At 46.1% G+C, this 21,897-nt stretch overlaps 34 non-coding genes across 34 annotated transcripts; 10 read left to right on the top strand and 24 right to left on the bottom strand.

Annotated features, from left to right (window-relative positions):
* Positions 1–343: 343 nt before the first annotated feature.
* Positions 344–416, bottom strand: trnav-aac (transfer RNA valine (anticodon AAC)). Its single transcript has one exon. It is a non-coding gene; the product is annotated as a tRNA-Val (tRNA).
* Positions 417–998: 582 nt separating this feature from the next.
* trnad-guc (transfer RNA aspartic acid (anticodon GUC)) lies at positions 999–1,070 on the bottom strand. The gene has a single exon. It is a non-coding gene; the product is annotated as a tRNA-Asp (tRNA).
* A 151-nt stretch (positions 1,071–1,221) lies between these two features.
* On the top strand, positions 1,222–1,293 carry trnaq-uug (transfer RNA glutamine (anticodon UUG)). The gene has a single exon. It is a non-coding gene; the product is annotated as a tRNA-Gln (tRNA).
* A 1,119-nt stretch (positions 1,294–2,412) lies between these two features.
* Positions 2,413–2,485, bottom strand: trnav-aac (transfer RNA valine (anticodon AAC)). The gene has a single exon. It is a non-coding gene; the product is annotated as a tRNA-Val (tRNA).
* A 582-nt stretch (positions 2,486–3,067) lies between these two features.
* Positions 3,068–3,139, bottom strand: trnad-guc (transfer RNA aspartic acid (anticodon GUC)). The gene has a single exon. It is a non-coding gene; the product is annotated as a tRNA-Asp (tRNA).
* Positions 3,140–3,290: 151 nt separating this feature from the next.
* Positions 3,291–3,362, top strand: trnaq-uug (transfer RNA glutamine (anticodon UUG)). Its single transcript has one exon. It is a non-coding gene; the product is annotated as a tRNA-Gln (tRNA).
* Positions 3,363–4,482: 1,120 nt separating this feature from the next.
* On the bottom strand, positions 4,483–4,555 carry trnav-aac (transfer RNA valine (anticodon AAC)). The gene has a single exon. It is a non-coding gene; the product is annotated as a tRNA-Val (tRNA).
* Positions 4,556–5,137: 582 nt separating this feature from the next.
* Positions 5,138–5,209, bottom strand: trnad-guc (transfer RNA aspartic acid (anticodon GUC)). The gene has a single exon. It is a non-coding gene; the product is annotated as a tRNA-Asp (tRNA).
* A 151-nt stretch (positions 5,210–5,360) lies between these two features.
* On the top strand, positions 5,361–5,432 carry trnaq-uug (transfer RNA glutamine (anticodon UUG)). The gene has a single exon. It is a non-coding gene; the product is annotated as a tRNA-Gln (tRNA).
* Positions 5,433–6,552: 1,120 nt separating this feature from the next.
* trnav-aac (transfer RNA valine (anticodon AAC)) lies at positions 6,553–6,625 on the bottom strand. The gene has a single exon. It is a non-coding gene; the product is annotated as a tRNA-Val (tRNA).
* Positions 6,626–7,207: 582 nt separating this feature from the next.
* trnad-guc (transfer RNA aspartic acid (anticodon GUC)) lies at positions 7,208–7,279 on the bottom strand. The gene has a single exon. It is a non-coding gene; the product is annotated as a tRNA-Asp (tRNA).
* Positions 7,280–7,430: 151 nt separating this feature from the next.
* On the top strand, positions 7,431–7,502 carry trnaq-uug (transfer RNA glutamine (anticodon UUG)). The gene has a single exon. It is a non-coding gene; the product is annotated as a tRNA-Gln (tRNA).
* A 1,119-nt stretch (positions 7,503–8,621) lies between these two features.
* trnav-aac (transfer RNA valine (anticodon AAC)) lies at positions 8,622–8,694 on the bottom strand. The gene has a single exon. It is a non-coding gene; the product is annotated as a tRNA-Val (tRNA).
* An 805-nt stretch (positions 8,695–9,499) lies between these two features.
* trnaq-uug (transfer RNA glutamine (anticodon UUG)) lies at positions 9,500–9,571 on the top strand. The gene has a single exon. It is a non-coding gene; the product is annotated as a tRNA-Gln (tRNA).
* Positions 9,572–10,691: 1,120 nt separating this feature from the next.
* trnav-aac (transfer RNA valine (anticodon AAC)) lies at positions 10,692–10,764 on the bottom strand. Its single transcript has one exon. It is a non-coding gene; the product is annotated as a tRNA-Val (tRNA).
* A 582-nt stretch (positions 10,765–11,346) lies between these two features.
* On the bottom strand, positions 11,347–11,418 carry trnad-guc (transfer RNA aspartic acid (anticodon GUC)). Its single transcript has one exon. It is a non-coding gene; the product is annotated as a tRNA-Asp (tRNA).
* Positions 11,419–11,569: 151 nt separating this feature from the next.
* Positions 11,570–11,641, top strand: trnaq-uug (transfer RNA glutamine (anticodon UUG)). The gene has a single exon. It is a non-coding gene; the product is annotated as a tRNA-Gln (tRNA).
* Positions 11,642–12,103: 462 nt separating this feature from the next.
* Positions 12,104–12,176, bottom strand: trnav-cac (transfer RNA valine (anticodon CAC)). Its single transcript has one exon. It is a non-coding gene; the product is annotated as a tRNA-Val (tRNA).
* A 585-nt stretch (positions 12,177–12,761) lies between these two features.
* trnav-aac (transfer RNA valine (anticodon AAC)) lies at positions 12,762–12,834 on the bottom strand. Its single transcript has one exon. It is a non-coding gene; the product is annotated as a tRNA-Val (tRNA).
* A 582-nt stretch (positions 12,835–13,416) lies between these two features.
* trnad-guc (transfer RNA aspartic acid (anticodon GUC)) lies at positions 13,417–13,488 on the bottom strand. Its single transcript has one exon. It is a non-coding gene; the product is annotated as a tRNA-Asp (tRNA).
* Positions 13,489–13,639: 151 nt separating this feature from the next.
* trnaq-uug (transfer RNA glutamine (anticodon UUG)) lies at positions 13,640–13,711 on the top strand. The gene has a single exon. It is a non-coding gene; the product is annotated as a tRNA-Gln (tRNA).
* A 1,119-nt stretch (positions 13,712–14,830) lies between these two features.
* trnav-aac (transfer RNA valine (anticodon AAC)) lies at positions 14,831–14,903 on the bottom strand. Its single transcript has one exon. It is a non-coding gene; the product is annotated as a tRNA-Val (tRNA).
* Positions 14,904–15,485: 582 nt separating this feature from the next.
* trnad-guc (transfer RNA aspartic acid (anticodon GUC)) lies at positions 15,486–15,557 on the bottom strand. The gene has a single exon. It is a non-coding gene; the product is annotated as a tRNA-Asp (tRNA).
* A 151-nt stretch (positions 15,558–15,708) lies between these two features.
* trnaq-uug (transfer RNA glutamine (anticodon UUG)) lies at positions 15,709–15,780 on the top strand. The gene has a single exon. It is a non-coding gene; the product is annotated as a tRNA-Gln (tRNA).
* Positions 15,781–16,900: 1,120 nt separating this feature from the next.
* On the bottom strand, positions 16,901–16,973 carry trnav-aac (transfer RNA valine (anticodon AAC)). Its single transcript has one exon. It is a non-coding gene; the product is annotated as a tRNA-Val (tRNA).
* Positions 16,974–17,555: 582 nt separating this feature from the next.
* On the bottom strand, positions 17,556–17,627 carry trnad-guc (transfer RNA aspartic acid (anticodon GUC)). The gene has a single exon. It is a non-coding gene; the product is annotated as a tRNA-Asp (tRNA).
* A 151-nt stretch (positions 17,628–17,778) lies between these two features.
* Positions 17,779–17,850, top strand: trnaq-uug (transfer RNA glutamine (anticodon UUG)). Its single transcript has one exon. It is a non-coding gene; the product is annotated as a tRNA-Gln (tRNA).
* Positions 17,851–18,312: 462 nt separating this feature from the next.
* Positions 18,313–18,385, bottom strand: trnav-cac (transfer RNA valine (anticodon CAC)). Its single transcript has one exon. It is a non-coding gene; the product is annotated as a tRNA-Val (tRNA).
* Positions 18,386–18,970: 585 nt separating this feature from the next.
* On the bottom strand, positions 18,971–19,043 carry trnav-aac (transfer RNA valine (anticodon AAC)). Its single transcript has one exon. It is a non-coding gene; the product is annotated as a tRNA-Val (tRNA).
* Positions 19,044–19,625: 582 nt separating this feature from the next.
* Positions 19,626–19,697, bottom strand: trnad-guc (transfer RNA aspartic acid (anticodon GUC)). The gene has a single exon. It is a non-coding gene; the product is annotated as a tRNA-Asp (tRNA).
* Positions 19,698–19,848: 151 nt separating this feature from the next.
* trnaq-uug (transfer RNA glutamine (anticodon UUG)) lies at positions 19,849–19,920 on the top strand. Its single transcript has one exon. It is a non-coding gene; the product is annotated as a tRNA-Gln (tRNA).
* A 462-nt stretch (positions 19,921–20,382) lies between these two features.
* On the bottom strand, positions 20,383–20,455 carry trnav-cac (transfer RNA valine (anticodon CAC)). The gene has a single exon. It is a non-coding gene; the product is annotated as a tRNA-Val (tRNA).
* Positions 20,456–21,040: 585 nt separating this feature from the next.
* trnav-aac (transfer RNA valine (anticodon AAC)) lies at positions 21,041–21,113 on the bottom strand. The gene has a single exon. It is a non-coding gene; the product is annotated as a tRNA-Val (tRNA).
* A 582-nt stretch (positions 21,114–21,695) lies between these two features.
* Positions 21,696–21,767, bottom strand: trnad-guc (transfer RNA aspartic acid (anticodon GUC)). The gene has a single exon. It is a non-coding gene; the product is annotated as a tRNA-Asp (tRNA).
* Positions 21,768–21,897: the final 130 nt, after the last annotated feature.

Here is a 21,897-nt window from a genome sequence, read left to right as displayed (position 1 = left end):
ACTGTTATCTAAAGAGGCCATGCGGTTGATCACGTTGTGCATTGGCTGAAAATAGGCCCAAGTCCTGGGCAGGCCAGCTAGAGACACTCATTTCCAAGAGCTTAGTCTGTGCCTGCATCTTCAGCAAATATGGTGACTGGAGACATGTTGGTTTGTGTGAAATTTCCTGAAATTTGGGCTATAGACAACTTTTTACAACATGAGCATCCAAAGGTTACAAGCGTCAGAGCCCTGTACAAGATTTGAGTACTTTCACTCCTCTTTGTGCCAAACAGCAGTACAACCCCATAAGATAAAGCAATGCCTGCAGGCAGACACTTTTGTATCGGGAAACAAAGAAGCATGTTTCCGCCTGGTTTCGGACCAGGGACCTTTTGCGTGTTAGGCGAACGTGATAACCACTACACTACGGAAACGGAGCGTGCATGCCCTCTCGTCATTAGAGGGGCAATTCGATGCCTTCTTAAATTTGAGGACTTTTATGACAGATCATGTAGGACTAGTGAGAAGCGGGGAACTCCCATTTGTGTCATTTTTCAAGCATTCCCCCATTTATGGTTATATTGACAATCCAAATTGTGATCTCGAGATAGCATCTCTTCAAATGGGAGCTGATCTTCTTGTTGACAAGCTCTTTGATGTTCTTTGTCAGGCTAGCACACAACCTACAGAAGACAAACACACGAGACTTATTTGTTAATAGGGACGCAAGTAAAGCAGAGAAAACGCTGGACAAGCAGAGTTCTCTTGGACAAGCTTCTCTTCTCATGGGAGCTCTTGCCTAGAAGACATTTTTGACTTATGAGTGCACAGGTGGAATTGATGTTTTTTCAAACCCATTATAGGACTAGATTGTTAGATCGACTAGGATCTGGTGGAGAAATTCCACAGGGTCTTTTTGAATGATGGACTCTGTGCAAAAAAAATGCACGTAGCGTGCGATTAACGGGTGTGTGGTCATTCCAGGTAAAAGGCAGAGCAGAGAAGGAGACTGCTCACTCCCCGTCGGGGAATCGAACCCCGGTCTTCCGCGTGACAGGCGGAGATACTGTCCACTATACTAACGAGGACCTGCAAACCTCTGTTGGCGTCATGTCAAGGTGGGATTCGCAGCAGGTATGACACGCAAACTCTCGTCGGCCATGTAAAAAACCCCATCACTTTACCAGGAACTACAGTTTTATGGGTGTTTGACAGAGAACTTTTTTCTGCTTTCAGCAGGGTTCCATGGTGTAACGGTTAGCACTCTGGACTTTGAATCCAGTGATCTGAGTTCAAGTCTCAGTGGAACCTCATTTGGCTTTCTAGCCCTTTGCTCCGCATTAGCACAAGCTAGCATGAGAGTTTAATGACTTAAAGAACAAGTTAGTGGCCCAGTCAATTCCACTCCTCTTCTGTTGGCTGATCCCATCTGCGCGTGGTCTCCTGCCGCACCAAACCTCGCTCTTGCTCTTGTACTGCACTTTCCACTTCAGCGTCCTGCTGTATCTTTCATTGGCCACCGTGACTCAAGGCAACAATTCCCCTTGTACTCTTCTCACTTCTAACTCTGTTGCCACCACTGAAGGCTCTGAGCTTCTGCTTGACAAGCTTTTTGATGTCCTTTGCTTGGCTAGCACACAACCTATAGAAGACAAAACTAGGAGTCTTATTTCTCAATAGGGACGCAAGTAAAACAGAGAAAATGCTGGACAAGCAGAGTTGTCTAAACAGTGAACATCAATTCCCTTGTGACCAAAGAAGCAAAACACCCATGTTTTCGCCCGGTATCGGACCGGGGACCTTTAGCGTGTGAGGCGAATGTGATAACCACTACACTACGGAAACGGTGAGTGATGGCTTGCTTGGCTTTGGAATGTGTCTCAATCAGTAATCTGGCCAATCTGACAAATCTGATGGCAGGTTACTATCATGCCCTTGAACAGAAGGAACCATGGAGAAGAGACAGACGCTCGCTAGCAAGGAATCTGAACTATAGTCTCGATGTTAGGCTCACTTAAAAACTTTTGACATTTAGGAGTTCTCTGAAGCAAGCGCAGCTCGACATATGCTGCCCTAAGAAGCCCAGAACTGTTATCTAAAGAGGCCATGCGGTTGATCACGTTGTGCATTGGCTGAAAATAGGCCCAAGTCCTGGGCAGGCCAGCTAGAGACACTCATTTCCAAGAGCTTAGTCTGTGCCTGCATCTTCAGTAAATATGGTGACTGGAGACATGTTGGTTTGTGTGAAATTTCCTGAAATTTGGGCTATAGACAACTTTTTACAACATGAGCATCCAAAGGTTACAAGCGTCAGAGCCCTGTACAAGATTTGAGTACTTTCACTCCTCTTTGTGCCAAACAGCAGTACAACCCCATAAGATAAAGCAATGCCTGCAGGCAGACACTTTTGTATCGGGAAACAAAGAAGCATGTTTCCGCCTGGTTTCGGACCAGGGACCTTTCGCGTGTTAGGCGAACGTGATAACCACTACACTACGGAAACGGAGCGTGCATACCCTCTCGTCATTAGAGGGGCAATTCGATGCCTTCTTAAATTTGAGGACTTTTATGACAGATCATGTAGGACTAGTGAGAAGCGGGGAACTCCCATTTGTGTCATTTTTCAAGCATTCCCCCATTTATGGTTATATTGACAATCCAAATTGTGATCTCGAGATAGCATCTCTTCAAATGGGAGCTGATCTTCTTGTTGACAAGCTCTTTGATGTTCTTTGTCAGGCTAGCACACAACCTACAGAAGACAAACACACGAGACTTATTTGTTAATAGGGACGCAAGTAAAGCAGAGAAAACGCTGGACAAGCAGAGTTCTCTTGGACAAGCTTCTCTTCTCATGGGAGCTCTTGCCTAGAAGACATTTTTGACTTATGAGTGCACAGGTGGAATTGATGTTTTTTCAAACCCATTATAGGACTAGATTGTTAGATCGACTAGGATGTGGTGGAGAAATTCCACAGGGTCTTTTTGAATGATGGACTCTGTGCAAAAAAAATGCACGTAGCGTGCGATTAACGGGTGTGTGGTCATTCCAGGTAAAAGGCAGAGCAGAGAAGGAGACTGCTCACTCCCCGTCGGGGAATCGAACCCCGGTCTTCCGCGTGACAGGCGGAGATACTGTCCACTATACTAACGAGGACCTGCAAACCTCTGTCGGCGTCATGTCAAGGTGGGATTCGCAGCAGGTATGACACGCAAACTCTCGTCGGCCATGTAAAAAACCCCATCACTTTACCAGGAACTACAGTTTTATGGGTGTTTGACAGAGAACTTTTTTCTGCTTTCAGCAGGGTTCCATGGTGTAACGGTTAGCACTCTGGACTTTGAATCCAGTGATCTGAGTTCAAGTCTCAGTGGAGCCTCATTTGGCTTTCTAGCCCTTTGCTCCGCATTAGCACAAGCTAGCATGAGAGTTTAATGACTTAAAGAACAAGTTAGTGGCCCAGTCAATTCCACTCCTCTTCTGTTGGCTGATCCCATCTGCGCGTGGTCTTCATGCCGCACCAAACCTCGCTCTTGCTCTTGTACTGCACTTTCCACTTCAGCGTCCTGCTGTATCTTTCATTGGCCACCGTGACTCAAGGCAACAATTCCCCTTGTACTCTTCTCACTTCTAACTCTGTTGCCACCACTGAAGGCTCTGAGCTTCTGCTTGACAAGCTTTTTGATGTCCTTTGCTTGGCTAGCACACAACCTATAGAAGACAAAACTAGGAGTCTTATTTCTCAATAGGGACGCAAGTAAAACAGAGAAAATGCTGGACAAGCAGAGTTGTCTAAACAGTGAACATCAATTCCCTTGTGACCAAAGAAGCAAAACACCCATGTTTTCGCCCGGTATCGGACCGGGGACCTTTAGCGTGTGAGGCGAATGTGATAACCACTACACTACGGAAACTGTGAGTGATGGCTTGCTTGGCTTTGGAATGTGTCTCAATCAGTAATCTGGCCAATCTGACAAATCTGATGGCAGGTTACTATCATGCCCTTGAACAGAAGGAACCATGGAGAAGAGACAGACGCTCGCTAGCAAGGAATCTGAACTATAGTCTCGATGTTAGGCTCACTTAAAAACTTTTGACATTTAGGAGTTCTCTGAAGCAAGCGCAGCTCGACATATGCTGCCCTAAGAAGCCCAGAACTGTTATCTAAAGAGGCCATGCGGTTGATCACGTTGTGCATTGGCTGAAAATAGGCCCAAGTCCTGGGCAGGCCAGCTAGAGACACTCATTTCCAAGAGCTTAGTCTGTGCCTGCATCTTCAGTAAATATGGTGACTGGAGACATGTTGGTTTGTGTGAAATTTCCTGAAATTTGGGCTATAGACAACTTTTTACAACATGAGCATCCAAAGGTTACAAGCGTCAGAGCCCTGTACAAGATTTGAGTACTTTCACTCCTCTTTGTGCCAAACAGCAGTACAACCCCATAAGATAAAGCAATGCCTGCAGGCAGACACTTTTGTATCGGGAAACAAAGAAGCATGTTTCCGCCTGGTTTCGGACCAGGGACCTTTCGCGTGTTAGGCGAACGTGATAACCACTACACTACGGAAACGGAGCGTGCATGCCCTCTCGTCATTAGAGGGGCAATTCGATGCCTTCTTAAATTTGAGGACTTTTATGACAGATCATGTAGGACTAGTGAGAAGCGGGGAACTCCCATTTGTGTCATTTTTCAAGCATTCCCCCATTTATGGTTATATTGACAATCCAAATTGTGATCTCGAGATAGCATCTCTTCAAATGGGAGCTGATCTTCTTGTTGACAAGCTCTTTGATGTTCTTTGTCAGGCTAGCACACAACCTACAGAAGACAAACACACGAGACTTATTTGTTAATAGGGACGCAAGTAAAGCAGAGAAAACGCTGGACAAGCAGAGTTCTCTTGGACAAGCTTCTCTTCTCATGGGAGCTCTTGCCTAGAAGACATTTTTGACTTATGAGTGCACAGGTGGAATTGATGTTTTTTCAAACCCATTATAGGACTAGATTGTTAGATCGACTAGGATGTGGTGGAGAAATTCCACAGGGTCTTTTTGAATGATGGACTCTGTGCAAAAAAAATGCACGTAGCGTGCGATTAACGGGTGTGTGGTCATTCCAGGTAAAAGGCAGAGCAGAGAAGGAGACTGCTCACTCCCCGTCGGGGAATCGAACCCCGGTCTTCCGCGTGACAGGCGGAGATACTGTCCACTATACTAACGAGGACCTGCAAACCTCTGTCGGCGTCATGTCAAGGTGGGATTCGCAGCAGGTATGACACGCAAACTCTCGTCGGCCATGTAAAAAACCCCATCACTTTACCAGGAACTACAGTTTTATGGGTGTTTGACAGAGAACTTTTTTCTGCTTTCAGCAGGGTTCCATGGTGTAACGGTTAGCACTCTGGACTTTGAATCCAGTGATCTGAGTTCAAGTCTCAGTGGAGCCTCATTTGGCTTTCTAGCCCTTTGCTCCGCATTAGCACAAGCTAGCATGAGAGTTTAATGACTTAAAGAACAAGTTAGTGGCCCAGTCAATTCCACTCCTCTTCTGTTGGCTGATCCCATCTGCGCGTGGTCTTCATGCCGCACCAAACCTCGCTCTTGCTCTTGTACTGCACTTTCCACTTCAGCGTCCTGCTGTATCTTTCATTGGCCACCGTGACTCAAGGCAACAATTCCCCTTGTACTCTTCTCACTTCTAACTCTGTTGCCACCACTGAAGGCTCTGAGCTTCTGCTTGACAAGCTTTTTGATGTCCTTTGCTTGGCTAGCACACAACCTATAGAAGACAAAACTAGGAGTCTTATTTCTCAATAGGGACGCAAGTAAAACAGAGAAAATGCTGGACAAGCAGAGTTGTCTAAACAGTGAACATCAATTCCCTTGTGACCAAAGAAGCAAAACACCCATGTTTTCGCCCGGTATCGGACCGGGGACCTTTAGCGTGTGAGGTGAATGTGATAACCACTACACTACGGAAACGGTGAGTGATGGCTTGCTTGGCTTTGGAATGTGTCTCAATCAGTAATCTGGCCAATCTGACAAATCTGATGGCAGGTTACTATCATGCCCTTGAACAGAAGGAACCATGGAGAAGAGACAGACGCTCGCTAGCAAGGAATCTGAACTATAGTCTCGATGTTAGGCTCACTTAAAAACTTTTGACATTTAGGAGTTCTCTGAAGCAAGCGCAGCTCGACATATGCTGCCCTAAGAAGCCCAGAACTGTTATCTAAAGAGGCCATGCGGTTGATCACGTTGTGCATTGGCTGAAAATAGGCCCAAGTCCTGGGCAGGCCAGCTAGAGACACTCATTTCCAAGAGCTTAGTCTGTGCCTGCATCTTCAGTAAATATGGTGACTGGAGACATGTTGGTTTGTGTGAAATTTCCTGAAATTTGGGCTATAGACAACTTTTTACAACATGAGCATCCAAAGGTTACAAGCGTCAGAGCCCTGTACAAGATTTGAGTACTTTCACTCCTCTTTGTGCCAAACAGCAGTACAACCCCATAAGATAAAGCAATGCCTGCAGGCAGACACTTTTGTATCGGGAAACAAAGAAGCATGTTTCCGCCTGGTTTCGGACCAGGGACCTTTTGCGTGTTAGGCGAACGTGATAACCACTACACTACGGAAACGGAGCGTGCATACCCTCTCGTCATTAGAGGGGCAATTCGATGCCTTCTTAAATTTGAGGACTTTTATGACAGATCATGTAGGACTAGTGAGAAGCGGGGAACTCCCATTTGTGTCATTTTTCAAGCATTCCCCCATTTATGGTTATATTGACAATCCAAATTGTGATCTCGAGATAGCATCTCTTCAAATGGGAGCTGATCTTCTTGTTGACAAGCTCTTTGATGTTCTTTGTCAGGCTAGCACACAACCTACAGAAGACAAACACACGAGACTTATTTGTTAATAGGGACGCAAGTAAAGCAGAGAAAACGCTGGACAAGCAGAGTTCTCTTGGACAAGCTTCTCTTCTCATGGGAGCTCTTGCCTAGAAGACATTTTTGACTTATGAGTGCACAGGTGGAATTGATGTTTTTTCAAACCCATTATAGGACTAGATTGTTAGATCGACTAGGATCTGGTGGAGAAATTCCACAGGGTCTTTTTGAATGATGGACTCTGTGCAAAAAAAATGCACGTAGCGTGCGATTAACGGGTGTGTGGTCATTCCAGGTAAAAGGCAGAGCAGAGAAGGAGACTGCTCACTCCCCGTCGGGGAATCGAACCCCGGTCTTCCGCGTGACAGGCGGAGATACTGTCCACTATACTAACGAGGACCTGCAAACCTCTGTTGGCGTCATGTCAAGGTGGGATTCGCAGCAGGTATGACACGCAAACTCTCGTCGGCCATGTAAAAAACCCCATCACTTTACCAGGAACTACAGTTTTATGGGTGTTTGACAGAGAACTTTTTTCTGCTTTCAGCAGGGTTCCATGGTGTAACGGTTAGCACTCTGGACTTTGAATCCAGTGATCTGAGTTCAAGTCTCAGTGGAACCTCATTTGGCTTTCTAGCCCTTTGCTCCGCATTAGCACAAGCTAGCATGAGAGTTTAATGACTTAAAGAACAAGTTAGTGGCCCAGTCAATTCCACTCCTCTTCTGTTGGCTGATCCCATCTGCGCGTGGTCTCCTGCCGCACCAAACCTCGCTCTTGCTCTTGTACTGCACTTTCCACTTCAGCGTCCTGCTGTATCTTTCATTGGCCACCGTGACTCAAGGCAACAATTCCCCTTGTACTCTTCTCACTTCTAACTCTGTTGCCACCACTGAAGGCTCTGAGCTTCTGCTTGACAAGCTTTTTGATGTCCTTTGCTTGGCTAGCACACAACCTATAGAAGACAAAACTAGGAGTCTTATTTCTCAATAGGGACGCAAGTAAAACAGAGAAAATGCTGGACAAGCAGAGTTGTCTAAACAGTGAACATCAATTCCCTTGTGACCAAAGAAGCAAAACACCCATGTTTTCGCCCGGTATCGGACCGGGGACCTTTAGCGTGTGAGGCGAATGTGATAACCACTACACTACGGAAACGGTGAGTGATGGCTTGCTTGGCTTTGGAATGTGTCTCAATCAGTAATCTGGCCAATCTGACAAATCTGATGGCAGGTTACTATCATGCCCTTGAACAGAAGGAACCATGGAGAAGAGACAGACGCTCGCTAGCAAGGAATCTGAACTATAGTCTCGATGTTAGGCTCACTTAAAAACTTTTGACATTTAGGAGTTCTCTGAAGCAAGCGCAGCTCGACATATGCTGCCCTAAGAAGCCCAGAACTGTTATCTAAAGAGGCCATGCGGTTGATCACGTTGTGCATTGGCTGAAAATAGGCCCAAGTCCTGGGCAGGCCAGCTAGAGACACTCATTTCCAAGAGCTTAGTCTGTGCCTGCATCTTCAGTAAATATGGTGACTGGAGACATGTTGGTTTGTGTGAAATTTCCTGAAATTTGGGCTATAGACAACTTTTTACAACATGAGCATCCAAAGGTTACAAGCGTCAGAGCCCTGTACAAGATTTGAGTACTTTCACTCCTCTTTGTGCCAAACAGCAGTACAACCCCATAAGATAAAGCAATGCCTGCAGGCAGACACTTTTGTATCGGGAAACAAAGAAGCATGTTTCCGCCTGGTTTCGGACCAGGGACCTTTCGCGTGTTAGGCGAACGTGATAACCACTACACTACGGAAACGGAGCGTGCATACCCTCTCGTCATTAGAGGGGCAATTCGATGCCTTCTTAAATTTGAGGACTTTTATGACAGATCATGTAGGACTAGTGAGAAGCGGGGAACTCCCATTTGTGTCATTTTTCAAGCATTCCCCCATTTATGGTTATATTGACAATCCAAATTGTGATCTCGAGATAGCATCTCTTCAAATGGGAGCTGATCTTCTTGTTGACAAGCTCTTTGATGTTCTTTGTCAGGCTAGCACACAACCTACAGAAGACAAACACACGAGACTTATTTGTTAATAGGGACGCAAGTAAAGCAGAGAAAACGCTGGACAAGCAGAGTTCTCTTGGACAAGCTTCTCTTCTCATGGGAGCTCTTGCCTAGAAGACATTTTTGACTTATGAGTGCACAGGTGGAATTGATGTTTTTTCAAACCCATTATAGGACTAGATTGTTAGATCGACTAGGATCTGGTGGAGAAATTCCACAGGGTCTTTTTGAATGATGGACTCTGTGCAAAAAAAATGCACGTAGCGTGCGATTAACGGGTGTGTGGTCATTCCAGGTAAAAGGCAGAGCAGAGAAGGAGACTGCTCACTCCCCGTCGGGGAATCGAACCCCAGTCTTCCGCGTGACAGGCGGAGATACTGTCCACTATACTAACGAGGACCTGCAAACCTCTGTCGGCGTCATGTCAAGGTGGGATTCGCAGCAGGTATGACACGCAAACTCTCGTCGGCCATGTAAAAAACCCCATCACTTTACCAGGAACTACAGTTTTATGGGTGTTTGACAGAGAACTTTTTTCTGCTTTCAGCAGGGTTCCATGGTGTAACGGTTAGCACTCTGGACTTTGAATCCAGTGATCTGAGTTCAAGTCTCAGTGGAGCCTCATTTGGCTTTCTAGCCCTTTGCTCCGCATTAGCACAAGCTAGCATGAGAGTTTAATGACTTAAAGAACAAGTTAGTGGCCCAGTCAATTCCACTCCTCTTCTGTTGGCTGATCCCATCTGCGCGTGGTCTTCATGCCGCACCAAACCTCGCTCTTGCTCTTGTACTGCACTTTCCACTTCAGCGTCCTGCTGTATCTTTCATTGGCCACCGTGACTCAAGGCAACAATTCCCCTTGTACTCTTCTCACTTCTAACTCTGTTGCCACCACTGAAGGCTCTGAGCTTCTGCTTGACAAGCTTTTTGATGTCCTTTGCTTGGCTAGCACACAACCTATAGAAGACAAAACTAGGAGTCTTATTTCTCAATAGGGACGCAAGTAAAACAGAGAAAATGCTGGACAAGCAGAGTTGTCTAAACAGTGAACATCAATTCCCTTGTGACCAAAGAAGCAAAACACCCATGTTTTCGCCCGGTATCGGACCGGGGACCTTTAGCGTGTGAGGCGAATGTGATAACCACTACACTACGGAAACGGTGAGTGATGGCTTGCTTGGCTTTGGAATGTGTCTCAATCAGTAATCTGGCCAATCTGACAAATCTGATGGCAGGTTACTATCATGCCCTTGAACAGAAGGAACCATGGAGAAGAGACAGACGCTCGCTAGCAAGGAATCTGAACTATAGTCTCGATGTTAGGCTCACTTAAAAACTTTTGACATTTAGGAGTTCTCTGAAGCAAGCGCAGCTCGACATATGCTGCCCTAAGAAGCCCAGAACTGTTATCTAAAGAGGCCATGCGGTTGATCACGTTGTGCATTGGCTGAAAATAGGCCCAAGTCCTGGGCAGGCCAGCTAGAGACACTCATTTCCAAGAGCTTAGTCTGTGCCTGCATCTTCAGTAAATATGGTGACTGGAGACATGTTGGTTTGTGTGAAATTTCCTGAAATTTGGGCTATAGACAACTTTTTACAACATGAGCATCCAAAGGTTACAAGCGTCAGAGCCCTGTACAAGATTTGAGTACTTTCACTCCTCTTTGTGCCAAACAGCAGTACAACCCCATAAGATAAAGCAATGCCTGCAGGCAGACACTTTTGTATCGGGAAACAAAGAAGCATGTTTCCGCCTGGTTTCGGACCAGGGACCTTTCGCGTGTTAGGCGAACGTGATAACCACTACACTACGGAAACGGAGCGTGCATACCCTCTCGTCATTAGAGGGGCAATTCGATGCCTTCTTAAATTTGAGGACTTTTATGACAGATCATGTAGGACTAGTGAGAAGCGGGGAACTCCCATTTGTGTCATTTTTCAAGCATTCCCCCATTTATGGTTATATTGACAATCCAAATTGTGATCTCGAGATAGCATCTCTTCAAATGGGAGCTGATCTTCTTGTTGACAAGCTCTTTGATGTTCTTTGTCAGGCTAGCACACAACCTACAGAAGACAAACACACGAGACTTATTTGTTAATAGGGACGCAAGTAAAGCAGAGAAAACGCTGGACAAGCAGAGTTCTCTTGGACAAGCTTCTCTTCTCATGGGAGCTCTTGCCTAGAAGACATTTTTGACTTATGAGTGCACAGGTGGAATTGATGTTTTTTCAAACCCATTATAGGACTAGATTGTTAGATCGACTAGGATCTGGTGGAGAAATTCCACAGGGTCTTTTTGAATGATGGACTCTGTGCAAAAAAAATGCACGTAGCGTGCGATTAACGGGTGTGTGGTCATTCCAGGTAAAAGGCAGAGCAGAGAAGGAGACTGCTCACTCCCCGTCGGGGAATCGAACCCCGGTCTTCCGCGTGACAGGCGGAGATACTGTCCACTATACTAACGAGGACCTGCAAACCTCTGTCGGCGTCATGTCAAGGTGGGATTCGCAGCAGGTATGACACGCAAACTCTCGTCGGCCATGTAAAAAACCCCATCACTTTACCAGGAACTACAGTTTTATGGGTGTTTGACAGAGAACTTTTTTCTGCTTTCAGCAGGGTTCCATGGTGTAACGGTTAGCACTCTGGACTTTGAATCCAGTGATCTGAGTTCAAGTCTCAGTGGAGCCTCATTTGGCTTTCTAGCCCTTTGCTCCGCATTAGCACAAGCTAGCATGAGAGTTTAATGACTTAAAGAACAAGTTAGTGGCCCAGTCAATTCCACTCCTCTTCTGTTGGCTGATCCCATCTGCGCGTGGTCTTCATGCCGCACCAAACCTCGCTCTTGCTCTTGTACTGCACTTTCCACTTCAGCGTCCTGCTGTATCTTTCATTGGCCACCGTGACTCAAGGCAACAATTCCCCTTGTACTCTTCTCACTTCTAACTCTGTTGCCACCACTGAAGGCTCTGAGCTTCTGCTTGACAAGCTTTTTGATGTCCTTTGCTTGGCTAGCACACAACCTATAGACGACAAAACTAGGAGTCTTATTTCTCAATAGGGACGCAAGTAAAACAGAGAAAATGCTGGACAAGCAGAGTTGTCTAAACAGTGAACATCAATTCCCTTGTGACCAAAGAAGCAAAACACCCATGTTTCCGCCCGGTTTTGGACCGGGGACCTTTCGCGTGTGAGGCGAATGTGATAACCACTACACTACGGAAACGGTGAGTGATGGCTTGCTTGGCTTTGGAATGTGTCTCAATCAGTAATCTGGCCAATCTGACAAATCTGATGGCAGGTTACTATCATGCCCTTGAACAGAAGGAACCATGGAGAAGAGACAGACGCTCGCTAGCAAGGAATCTGAACTATAGTCTCGATGTTAGGCTCACTTAAAAACTTTTGACATTTAGGAGTTCTCTGAAGCAAGCGCAGCTCGACATATGCTGCCCTAAGAAGCCCAGAACTGTTATCTAAAGAGGCCATGCGGTTGATCACGTTGTGCATTGGCTGAAAATAGGCCCAAGTCCTGGGCAGGCCAGCTAGAGACACTCATTTCCAAGAGCTTAGTCTGTGCCTGCATCTTCAGTAAATATGGTGACTGGAGACATGTTGGTTTGTGTGAAATTTCCTGAAATTTGGGCTATAGACAACTTTTTACAACATGAGCATCCAAAGGTTACAAGCGTCAGAGCCCTGTACAAGATTTGAGTACTTTCACTCCTCTTTGTGCCAAACAGCAGTACAACCCCATAAGATAAAGCAATGCCTGCAGGCAGACACTTTTGTATCGGGAAACAAAGAAGCATGTTTCCGCCTGGTTTCGGACCGGGGACCTTTCGCGTGTTAGGCGAACGTGATAACCACTACACTACGGAAACGGAGCGTGCATGCCCTCTCGTCATTAGAGGGGCAATTCGATGCCTTCTTAAATTTGAGGACTTTTATGACAGATCATGTAGGACTAGTGAGAAGCGGGGAACTCCCATTTGTGTCATTTTTCAAGCATTCCCCCATTTATGGTTATATTGACAATCCAAATTGTGATCTCGAGATAGCATCTCTTCAAATGGGAGCTGATCTTCTTGTTGACAAGCTCTTTGATGTTCTTTGTCAGGCTAGCACACAACCTACAGAAGACAAACACACGAGACTTATTTGTTAATAGGGACGCAAGTAAAGCAGAGAAAACGCTGGACAAGCAGAGTTCTCTTGGACAAGCTTCTCTTCTCATGGGAGCTCTTGCCTAGAAGACATTTTTGACTTATGAGTGCACAGGTGGAATTGATGTTTTTTCAAACCCATTATAGGACTAGATTGTTAGATCGACTAGGATGTGGTGGAGAAATTCCACAGGGTCTTTTTGAATGATGGACTCTGTGCAAAAAAAATGCACGTAGCGTGCGATTAACGGGTGTGTGGTCATTCCAGGTAAAAGGCAGAGCAGAGAAGGAGACTGCTCACTCCCCGTCGGGGAATCGAACCCCGGTCTTCCGCGTGACAGGCGGAGATACTGTCCACTATACTAACGAGGACCTGCAAACCTCTGTTGGCGTCATGTCAAGGTGGGATTCGCAGCAGGTATGACACGCAAACTCTCGTCGGCCATGTAAAAAACCCCATCACTTTACCAGGAACTACAGTTTTATGGGTGTTTGACAGAGAACTTTTTTCTGCTTTCAGCAGGGTTCCATGGTGTAACGGTTAGCACTCTGGACTTTGAATCCAGTGATCTGAGTTCAAGTCTCAGTGGAACCTCATTTGGCTTTCTAGCCCTTTGCTCCGCATTAGCACAAGCTAGCATGAGAGTTTAATGACTTAAAGAACAAGTTAGTGGCCCAGTCAATTCCACTCCTCTTCTGTTGGCTGATCCCATCTGCGCGTGGTCTCCTGCCGCACCAAACCTCGCTCTTGCTCTTGTACTGCACTTTCCACTTCAGCGTCCTGCTGTATCTTTCATTGGCCACCGTGACTCAAGGCAACAATTCCCCTTGTACTCTTCTCACTTCTAACTCTGTTGCCACCACTGAAGGCTCTGAGCTTCTGCTTGACAAGCTTTTTGATGTCCTTTGCTTGGCTAGCACACAACCTATAGAAGACAAAACTAGGAGTCTTATTTCTCAATAGGGACGCAAGTAAAACAGAGAAAATGCTGGACAAGCAGAGTTGTCTAAACAGTGAACATCAATTCCCTTGTGACCAAAGAAGCAAAACACCCATGTTTTCGCCCGGTATCGGACCGGGGACCTTTAGCGTGTGAGGCGAATGTGATAACCACTACACTACGGAAACGGTGAGTGATGGCTTGCTTGGCTTTGGAATGTGTCTCAATCAGTAATCTGGCCAATCTGACAAATCTGATGGCAGGTTACTATCATGCCCTTGAACAGAAGGAACCATGGAGAAGAGACAGACGCTCGCTAGCAAGGAATCTGAACTATAGTCTCGATGTTAGGCTCACTTAAAAACTTTTGACATTTAGGAGTTCTCTGAAGCAAGCGCAGCTCGACATATGCTGCCCTAAGAAGCCCAGAACTGTTATCTAAAGAGGCCATGCGGTTGATCACGTTGTGCATTGGCTGAAAATAGGCCCAAGTCCTGGGCAGGCCAGCTAGAGACACTCATTTCCAAGAGCTTAGTCTGTGCCTGCATCTTCAGTAAATATGGTGACTGGAGACATGTTGGTTTGTGTGAAATTTCCTGAAATTTGGGCTATAGACAACTTTTTACAACATGAGCATCCAAAGGTTACAAGCGTCAGAGCCCTGTACAAGATTTGAGTACTTTCACTCCTCTTTGTGCCAAACAGCAGTACAACCCCATAAGATAAAGCAATGCCTGCAGGCAGACACTTTTGTATCGGGAAACAAAGAAGCATGTTTCCGCCTGGTTTCGGACCAGGGACCTTTCGCGTGTTAGGCGAACGTGATAACCACTACACTACGGAAACGGAGCGTGCATGCCCTCTCGTCATTAGAGGGGCAATTCGATGCCTTCTTAAATTTGAGGACTTTTATGACAGATCATGTAGGACTAGTGAGAAGCGGGGAACTCCCATTTGTGTCATTTTTCAAGCATTCCCCCATTTATGGTTATATTGACAATCCAAATTGTGATCTCGAGATAGCATCTCTTCAAATGGGAGCTGATCTTCTTGTTGACAAGCTCTTTGATGTTCTTTGTCAGGCTAGCACACAACCTACAGAAGACAAACACACGAGACTTATTTGTTAATAGGGACGCAAGTAAAGCAGAGAAAACGCTGGACAAGCAGAGTTCTCTTGGACAAGCTTCTCTTCTCATGGGAGCTCTTGCCTAGAAGACATTTTTGACTTATGAGTGCACAGGTGGAATTGATGTTTTTTCAAACCCATTATAGGACTAGATTGTTAGATCGACTAGGATGTGGTGGAGAAATTCCACAGGGTCTTTTTGAATGATGGACTCTGTGCAAAAAAAATGCACGTAGCGTGCGATTAACGGGTGTGTGGTCATTCCAGGTAAAAGGCAGAGCAGAGAAGGAGACTGCTCACTCCCCGTCGGGGAATCGAACCCCGGTCTTCCGCGTGACAGGCGGAGATACTGTCCACTATACTAACGAGGACCTGCAAACCTCTGTCGGCGTCATGTCAAGGTGGGATTCGCAGCAGGTATGACACGCAAACTCTCGTCGGCCATGTAAAAAACCCCATCACTTTACCAGGAACTACAGTTTTATGGGTGTTTGACAGAGAACTTTTTTCTGCTTTCAGCAGGGTTCCATGGTGTAACGGTTAGCACTCTGGACTTTGAATCCAGTGATCTGAGTTCAAGTCTCAGTGGAGCCTCATTTGGCTTTCTAGCCCTTTGCTCCGCATTAGCACAAGCTAGCATGAGAGTTTAATGACTTAAAGAACAAGTTAGTGGCCCAGTCAATTCCACTCCTCTTCTGTTGGCTGATCCCATCTGCGCGTGGTCTTCATGCCGCACCAAACCTCGCTCTTGCTCTTGTACTGCACTTTCCACTTCAGCGTCCTGCTGTATCTTTCATTGGCCACCGTGACTCAAGGCAACAATTCCCCTTGTACTCTTCTCACTTCTAACTCTGTTGCCACCACTGAAGGCTCTGAGCTTCTGCTTGACAAGCTTTTTGATGTCCTTTGCTTGGCTAGCACACAACCTATAGAAGACAAAACTAGGAGTCTTATTTCTCAATAGGGACGCAAGTAAAACAGAGAAAATGCTGGACAAGCAGAGTTGTCTAAACAGTGAACATCAATTCCCTTGTGACCAAAGAAGCAAAACACCCATGTTTTCGCCCGGTATCGGACCGGGGACCTTTAGCGTGTGAGGCGAATGTGATAACCACTACACTACGGAAACGGTGAGTGATGGCTTGCTTGGCTTTGGAATGTGTCTCAATCAGTAATCTGGCCAATCTGACAAATCTGATGGCAGGTTACTATCATGCCCTTGAACAGAAGGAACCATGGAGAAGAGACAGACGCTCGCTAGCAAGGAATCTGAACTATAGTCTCGATGTTAGGCTCACTTAAAAACTTTTGACATTTAGGAGTTCTCTGAAGCAAGCGCAGCTCGACATATGCTGCCCTAAGAAGCCCAGAACTGTTATCTAAAGAGGCCATGCGGTTGATCACGTTGTGCATTGGCTGAAAATAGGCCCAAGTCCTGGGCAGGCCAGCTAGAGACACTCATTTCCAAGAGCTTAGTCTGTGCCTGCATCTTCAGTAAATATGGTGACTGGAGACATGTTGGTTTGTGTGAAATTTCCTGAAATTTGGGCTATAGACAACTTTTTACAACATGAGCATCCAAAGGTTACAAGCGTCAGAGCCCTGTACAAGATTTGAGTACTTTCACTCCTCTTTGTGCCAAACAGCAGTACAACCCCATAAGATAAAGCAATGCCTGCAGGCAGACACTTTTGTATCGGGAAACAAAGAAGCATGTTTCCGCCTGGTTTCGGACCAGGGACCTTTCGCGTGTTAGGCGAACGTGATAACCACTACACTACGGAAACGGAGCGTGCATGCCCTCTCGTCATTAGAGGGGCAATTCGATGCCTTCTTAAATTTGAGGACTTTTATGACAGATCATGTAGGACTAGTGAGAAGCGGGGAACTCCCATTTGTGTCATTTTTCAAGCATTCCCCCATTTATGGTTATATTGACAATCCAAATTGTGATCTCGAGATAGCATCTCTTCAAATGGGAGCTGATCTTCTTGTTGACAAGCTCTTTGATGTTCTTTGTCAGGCTAGCACACAACCTACAGAAGACAAACACACGAGACTTATTTGTTAATAGGGACGCAAGTAAAGCAGAGAAAACGCTGGACAAGCAGAGTTCTCTTGGACAAGCTTCTCTTCTCATGGGAGCTCTTGCCTAGAAGACATTTTTGACTTATGAGTGCACAGGTGGAATTGATGTTTTTTCAAACCCATTATAGGACTAGATTGTTAGATCGACTAGGATCTGGTGGAGAAATTCCACAGGGTCTTTTTGAATGATGGACTCTGTGCAAAAAAAATGCACGTAGCGTGCGATTAACGGGTGTGTGGTCATTCCAGGTAAAAGGCAGAGCAGAGAAGGAGACTGCTCACTCCCCGTCGGGGAATCGAACCCCGGTCTTCCGCGTGACAGGCGGAGATACTGTCCACTATACTAACGAGGACCTGCAAACCTCTGTCGGCGTCATGTCAAGGTGGGATTCGCAGCAGGTATGACACGCAAACTCTCGTCGGCCATGTAAAAAACCCCATCACTTTACCAGGAACTACAGTTTTATGGGTGTTTGACAGAGAACTTTTTTCTGCTTTCAGCAGGGTTCCATGGTGTAACGGTTAGCACTCTGGACTTTGAATCCAGTGATCTGAGTTCAAGTCTCAGTGGAGCCTCATTTGGCTTTCTAGCCCTTTGCTCCGCATTAGCACAAGCTAGCATGAGAGTTTAATGACTTAAAGAACAAGTTAGTGGCCCAGTCAATTCCACTCCTCTTCTGTTGGCTGATCCCATCTGCGCGTGGTCTTCATGCCGCACCAAACCTCGCTCTTGCTCTTGTACTGCACTTTCCACTTCAGCGTCCTGCTGTATCTTTCATTGGCCACCGTGACTCAAGGCAACAATTCCCCTTGTACTCTTCTCACTTCTAACTCTGTTGCCACCACTGAAGGCTCTGAGCTTCTGCTTGACAAGCTTTTTGATGTCCTTTGCTTGGCTAGCACACAACCTATAGACGACAAAACTAGGAGTCTTATTTCTCAATAGGGACGCAAGTAAAACAGAGAAAATGCTGGACAAGCAGAGTTGTCTAAACAGTGAACATCAATTCCCTTGTGACCAAAGAAGCAAAACACCCATGTTTCCGCCCGGTTTTGGACCGGGGACCTTTCGCGTGTGAGGCGAATGTGATAACCACTACACTACGGAAACGGTGAGTGATGGCTTGCTTGGCTTTGGAATGTGTCTCAATCAGTAATCTGGCCAATCTGACAAATCTGATGGCAGGTTACTATCATGCCCTTGAACAGAAGGAACCATGGAGAAGAGACAGACGCTCGCTAGCAAGGAATCTGAACTATAGTCTCGATGTTAGGCTCACTTAAAAACTTTTGACATTTAGGAGTTCTCTGAAGCAAGCGCAGCTCGACATATGCTGCCCTAAGAAGCCCAGAACTGTTATCTAAAGAGGCCATGCGGTTGATCACGTTGTGCATTGGCTGAAAATAGGCCCAAGTCCTGGGCAGGCCAGCTAGAGACACTCATTTCCAAGAGCTTAGTCTGTGCCTGCATCTTCAGTAAATATGGTGACTGGAGACATGTTGGTTTGTGTGAAATTTCCTGAAATTTGGGCTATAGACAACTTTTTACAACATGAGCATCCAAAGGTTACAAGCGTCAGAGCCCTGTACAAGATTTGAGTACTTTCACTCCTCTTTGTGCCAAACAGCAGTACAACCCCATAAGATAAAGCAATGCCTGCAGGCAGACACTTTTGTATGGGGAAACAAAGACACATGTTTCCGCCTGGTTTCGGACCAGGGACCTTTCGCGTGTTAGGCGAACGTGATAACCACTACACTACGGAAACAGAGCGTGCATGCCCTCTCGTCATTAGAGGGGCAATTCGATGCCTTCTTAAATTTGAGGACTTTTATGACAGATCATGTAGGACTAGTGAGAAGCGGGGAACTCCCATTTGTGTCATTTTTCAAGCATTCCCCCATTTATGGTTATATTGACAATCCAAATTGTGATCTCGAGATAGCATCTCTTCAAATGGGAGCTGATCTTCTTGTTGACAAGCTCTTTGATGTTCTTTGTCAGGCTAGCACACAACCTACAGAAGACAAACACACGAGACTTATTTGTTAATAGGGACGCAAGTAAAGCAGAGAAAACGCTGGACAAGCAGAGTTCTCTTGGACAAGCTTCTCTTCTCATGGGAGCTCTTGCCTAGAAGACATTTTTGACTTATGAGTGCACAGGTGGAATTGATGTTTTTTCAAACCCATTATAGGACTAGATTGTTAGATCGACTAGGATCTGGTGGAGAAATTCCACAGGGTCTTTTTGAATGATGGACTCTGTGCAAAAAAAATGCACGTAGCGTGCGATTAACGGGTGTGTGGTCATTCCAGGTAAAAGGCAGAGCAGCGAAGGAGACTGCTCACTCCCCGTCGGGGAATCGAACCCCGGTCTTCCGCGTGACAGGCGGAGATACTGTCCACTATACTAACGAGGACCTGCAAACCTCTGTCGGCGTCATGTCAAGGTGGGATTCGCAGCAGGTATGACACGCAAACTCTCGTCGGCCATGTAAAAAACCCCATCACTTTACCAGGAACTACAGTTTTATGGGTGTTTGACAGAGAACTTTTTTCTGCTTTCAGCAGGGTTCCATGGTGTAACGGTTAGCACTCTGGACTTTGAATCCAGTGATCTGAGTTCAAGTCTCAGTGGAGCCTCATTTGGCTTTCTAGCCCTTTGCTCCGCATTAGCACAAGCTAGCATGAGAGTTTAATGACTTAAAGAACAAGTTAGTGGCCCAGTCAATTCCACTCCTCTTCTGTTGGCTGATCCCATCTGCGCGTGGTCTTCATGCCGCACCAAACCTCGCTCTTGCTCTTGTACTGCACTTTCCACTTCAGCGTCCTGCTGTATCTTTCATTGGCCACCGTGACTCAAGGCAACAATTCCCCTTGTACTCTTCTCACTTCTAACTCTGTTGCCACCACTGAAGGCTCTGAGCTTCTGCTTGACAAGCTTTTTGATGTCCTTTGCTTGGCTAGCACACAACCTATAGACGACAAAACTAGGAGTCTTATTTCTCAATAGGGACGCAAGTAAAACAGAGAAAATGCTGGACAAGCAGAGTTGTCTAAACAGTGAACATCAATTCCCTTGTGACCAAAGAAGCAAAACACCCATGTTTCCGCCCGGTTTTGGACCGGGGACCTTTCGCGTGTGAGGCGAATGTGATAACCACTACACTACGGAAACGGTGAGTGATGGCTTGCTTGGCTTTGGAATGTGTCTCAATCAGTAATCTGGCCAATCTGACAAATCTGATGGCAGGTTACTATCATGCCCTTGAACAGAAGGAACCATGGAGAAGAGACAGACGCTCGCTAGCAAGGAATCTGAACTATAGTCTCGATGTTAGGCTCACTTAAAAACTTTTGACATTTAGGAGTTCTCTGAAGCAAGCGCAGCTCGACATATGCTGCCCTAAGAAGCCCAGAACTGTTATCTAAAGAGGCCATGCGGTTGATCACGTTGTGCATTGGCTGAAAATAGGCCCAAGTCCTGGGCAGGCCAGCTAGAGACACTCATTTCCAAGAGCTTAGTCTGTGCCTGCATCTTCAGTAAATATGGTGACTGGAGACATGTTGGTTTGTGTGAAATTTCCTGAAATTTGGGCTATAGACAACTTTTTACAACATGAGCATCCAAAGGTTACAAGCGTCAGAGCCCTGTACAAGATTTGAGTACTTTCACTCCTCTTTGTGCCAAACAGCAGTACAACCCCATAAGATAAAGCAATGCCTGCAGGCAGACACTTTTGTATGGGGAAACAAAGAAGCATGTTTCCGCCTGGTTTCGGACCGGGGACCTTTCGCGTGTTAGGCGAACGTGATAACCACTACACTACGGAAACGGAGCGTGCATGCCCTCTCGTCATTAGAGGGGCAATTCGATGCCTTCTTAAATTTGAGGACTTTTATGACAGATCATGTAGGACTAGTGAGAAGCGGGGAACTCCCATTTGTGTCATTTTTCAAGCATTCCCCCATTTATGGTTATATTGACAATCCAAATTGTGATCTCGAGATAGCATCTCTTCAAATGGGAGCTGATCTTCTTGTTGACAAGCTCTTTGATGTTCTTTGTCAGGCTAGCACACAACCTACAGAAGACAAACACACGAGACTTATTTGTTAATAGGGACGCAAGTAAAGCAGAGAAAACGCTGGACAAGCAGAGTTCTCTTGGACAAGCTTCTCTTCTCATGGGAGCTCTTGCCTAGAAGACATTTTTGACTTATGAGTGCACAGGTGGAATTGATGTTTTTTCAAACCCATTATAGGACTAGATTGTTAGATCGACTAGGATCTGGTGGAGAAATTCCACAGGGTCTTTTTGAATGATGGACTCTGTGCAAAAAAAATGCACGTAGCGTGCGATTAACGGGTGTGTGGTCATTCCAGGTAAAAGGCAGAGCAGAGAAGGAGACTGCTCACTCCCCGTCGGGGAATCGAACCCCGGTCTTCCGCGTGACAGGCGGAGATACTGTCCACTATACTAACGAGGACCTGCAAACCTCTGTCGGCGTCATGTCAAGGTGGGATTCGCAGCAGGTATGACACGCAAACTCTCGTCGGCCATGTAAAAAACCCCATCACTTTACCAGGAACTACAGTTTTATGGGTGTTTGACAGAGA

The sequence above is a fragment of the Maylandia zebra genome, linkage group LG11, assembly GCF_041146795.1.
Source record: "Maylandia zebra isolate NMK-2024a linkage group LG11, Mzebra_GT3a, whole genome shotgun sequence".
Classification (NCBI taxonomy): Eukaryota; Metazoa; Chordata; class Actinopteri; order Cichliformes; family Cichlidae; genus Maylandia; species Maylandia zebra.
The sequence above is the reverse complement of the archived record's forward strand: the minus strand, read 5'-3'. Positions and strand labels throughout refer to the sequence as shown.